Here is a 3,582-nt window from a genome sequence, read left to right on the forward strand (position 1 = left end):
AAGAGAATTAGACTACTCACAATGCATAGTATCATATAGAAGTATCATGAGTATGATACGACTACATGTTACTATATCTACAATGTATGGTACTAGTATTATGTACTAGTATCATAGTTTTCTTATATTAATTGATTTGTAGAATCTCAACGCAATTTATATACAAAATGTATTTAACATTAATTTTTTTAGTACTGTCGTGCTATATCATATGGCATCTATCTATGAAAAGCTATTATTTGAAGGACGTTGCTACACAGTGCCCAGGCACTGTGTAGTCTTCCGGAGTGCCCCTCCCAAAAATAGAAAGAAACTGTTGTGTCTAACCCACGTGTTACTAAAAAAGGAAAGTTTGGTCCCCACATGTTCTCCTTGCCCTAGCGTTCAATGCGATGCGCAGCTTTCCCACGATTTTGTAAAAGAATACCACAATGTGAATCCTAAGAACCTTACCCCTGATAGTACATAGCAGAGAAAACAATATAAATCTTGTAAAGAATGCATTCACATATGCGGTTGGCAAAACCCAAAAAAAAACATCATATATACAACTGCACCATCGTCCTTTTAATGCAACAAAATACATCGACTGCTTTCAACCCGTAGATAATTTGGCCCTAAGTAATTCACAGGAAGCACCCTTCACTTCACCCAGGCCTCTCCCTGCTGCCACCTAGATGTAAATATATCAGCGTTATTATATCCATGGGTTAAAAATAGTACATCCTATGACTAGAATAATACATCCCATATGCAATTTTTAATGAGAAAATACATCATGTTGAATAAAAAGAAGTTCAGGAAAGAACCATACTTTCTAATGTGAAGCAAAACTTCAAGGGATGCAAAAGTAATTCCTGTGGTATAATAATACATCCCATATGCACAATATGATCATGAAAATACATCATGTTGGATAAAAAAAATCAGAAAAGAAACCTATTGTTTAATCTGACCAAAACTTCAAGAAATATACATCCTATGATACAATAAGGACATAACAATACTACATCCATATGCACATGTTCACTTAGTGTTGAAGCAAAAATTAGATGATCCCTTGCTGTTACGGCTGGGAATGCTTTCAAAACCAGAACGAATCCAACCCAAATTGTACAAACACGTGTGTAGCAACCGATCCAAACCAAACTAAAAGCTGCATACTAGGATCCAGACCAAACCAAACTACAACAATTTTCCACCCAAACCCATCCAAACTAGTTCCCAGCTTACGGGTTCAATCCACATTCTCAAACCCATCTGCATGTGTGGTCTACATCAGGCAACTACCATGCTAAGCTGCCGATGGTTGAGGACAAAATCTACAAAAAAAATACAGTGCTAATTACTGTCTAGTCATATCACCATCAGACTTCCTCACTAAAGAATCTTGCAATCTGCAGTATCACTGGTACTTACAACCAGTGCCATCCTTGCATCAGTAGCTCACACAAAAGATAGCTTGAAGAATAAAGAAAACCAAGGATGAAATAAAGAGTGCAAGACTGTGAAGATCAAGTATTGGCAGCGGGATAGTTACCATGCCAATAAGAGGCAGCTGAGCAACGTCATGTTGTATGGCACGCCAGAGAAGTCCCTCGTCGATTTCCTCTCGACGATCCTCGAGAAGGTGACCCTGCAACGCATCACATCCCACAGAATTTCTCACCAGTCAAAATAAACAGAGAAGGGCAGGAAAATGCGGTAGAGCTTCATAGAGGATGGAATTGGAAGCTTCAAAAATAATAATGATAATGGAGTGCAGAATCAGTTAGCTAGTCTCCAGAAGATACATGCACTCAGATTCAAACGTATAACAGTGGGAGATGTTGCACTTCGCATATAGGAGAAAAATACATCCTAGGGATAGTATTGATAACAAAAAGGCATGTGCTTTAGGTGCAATAACTACATACTGTGGAAAAAGGCAACTAGTATTCTTTAAGAGAGTAGCATGTATTTTAGGAGCAATTTTTACATCCTATGATAAGATAAATACAACCCACAAAACTAGTATTCTCTAAGTCTAACACATTGCATGTATTTATATGCAAATTTTACAGCCTGTGAGAAACAGGACCTACAAACTTGTCTCTCTTTTTTTTGAGGAAAACCTACAAACTAGTGTTACTAACACATGGGATGTATTCTAAATTCGGTATTTACATCATGTGAGAAACATAACCTACAAGTAGTATTCTCTAAATTTTATGCATGTATTTTATATGCAATTTTTACATATATGAAAAAATACACCCAGAGCGCAAAATTCAGAGAACCCCTCGTATATCCACACAAATAATTTAAATCATACACATTGTTTTTGGCATCAAATGTATGTAATTATTGAACAAAAACTACATGGATAACTACCTAAATGAACCTACTCTCAAACTGCCTTCAATGACTGCTCTGAGGTCCGCCGCCCATCTCGCCGGTGTCGAACTGCGAGGCTGCACCACCAAATAAACCCTCTCAACACAACCACCCAGCTCGGATGCGTCAATCCCCAGTCTGCGCCATTGACGCCCCTCCTCAGCTGCTCACTGCCGTTGACACTAATTGTATTAGAGACTTTAAGTTCACAAGGTACACAAAATGATCACCCGATGTGTTAAAATAAAAACAACAGATATACTAGACATACGTAGTAAGCAGTCAAGCAGGCAACAGTACATCAGCAGCAAACAACTGCGCACATGTAGTAGCATAGTTGCAGTACCACATCACGCCCGCAACAAACAACAACAACAGGCACAAAGCAGTGAAGTGGTAGCAAAGGCCACGCACGAGCAGGACTATAACTCTAGCAGCAGGTGGAGAGATAGAGCGGAGAGAAAGCGGGAGAAGCTGGAGCTCACCTAGCCAAACAACCGAGACAGGGAGGAGCGGACCGAAGCCTCCTCCGAGTCTGCATGGTCTCGACGTCGGAGCGTCGGCCCGGTCTTGACGTCACCGTCCTTCTTCTCCATCCCATGTCCTCCGACGCCTTATCCTCCTCGCCCCTCCTCCACTGTCGTTGTTCCCAAAGGCGGGCTCGAAGTCGTCCCTTAGGAGGAACACCACGGGGAGTATTACGAATGGGACGGTGGCGGCGAGCACGAACTGGAGGTTGGCAACGTCGGCGGTGACGAGGTAGGCGCGGAAGAAGGCGAAGAGGATCACCCTCACGGCGTAGTGGAATCGGAAGGTGGGGACGGCGCAGATGTCAGCGGCCTCGGTGCGGGGGCCGGCGAGAAGGTAGAGAGAGGTGCTCGAAGCAGGCCAGAGCGCGGCGATTCCGTGTCGGAGCCGTCGGCGGCCATCCCTCCCGATGGCCGGCGAGATCCGCTTCTCCTCGTGTGTGAGAGACGAGAGGATAAGGGGACTGAGAAGGAAGGGGAATCGGGAATTTGGGGATGTGTTCAATCGGGGATTCTAAAGCATGAAGTCGTGTGGTCCTCGTTGTCCCGCCCAGAGCAACCACACGATCAACATCGGACGCGCGAAAGAGGTGAGCACTTTGTAAAGCCAGAAAGTGCCCAGGCACGAATTAGATTTCCCGTTATTTGAATGCCGAATGCCTTGATTGAAACGTGAAGA

At 43.1% G+C, this 3,582-nt stretch overlaps 1 long non-coding RNA gene across 1 annotated transcript; it reads right to left on the minus strand.

Moving 5' to 3' along the window:
- Nucleotides 1–1,538: 1,538 nt before the first annotated feature.
- LOC127313485 (uncharacterized) lies at nt 1,539–3,356 on the minus strand. Its single transcript, XR_007859023.2, has 3 exons — nt 2,862–3,356; nt 2,388–2,546; nt 1,539–1,636 (listed from the first exon to the last, which is right to left on the minus strand). It is a non-coding gene; the product is annotated as an uncharacterized lncRNA (long non-coding RNA).
- Between the last annotated feature and the right edge of the window lie 226 nt (nt 3,357–3,582).

Source organism: Lolium perenne, chromosome 7 (assembly GCF_019359855.2).
Source record: "Lolium perenne isolate Kyuss_39 chromosome 7, Kyuss_2.0, whole genome shotgun sequence".
NCBI classification, from domain to species: domain Eukaryota; kingdom Viridiplantae; phylum Streptophyta; class Magnoliopsida; order Poales; family Poaceae; genus Lolium; species Lolium perenne.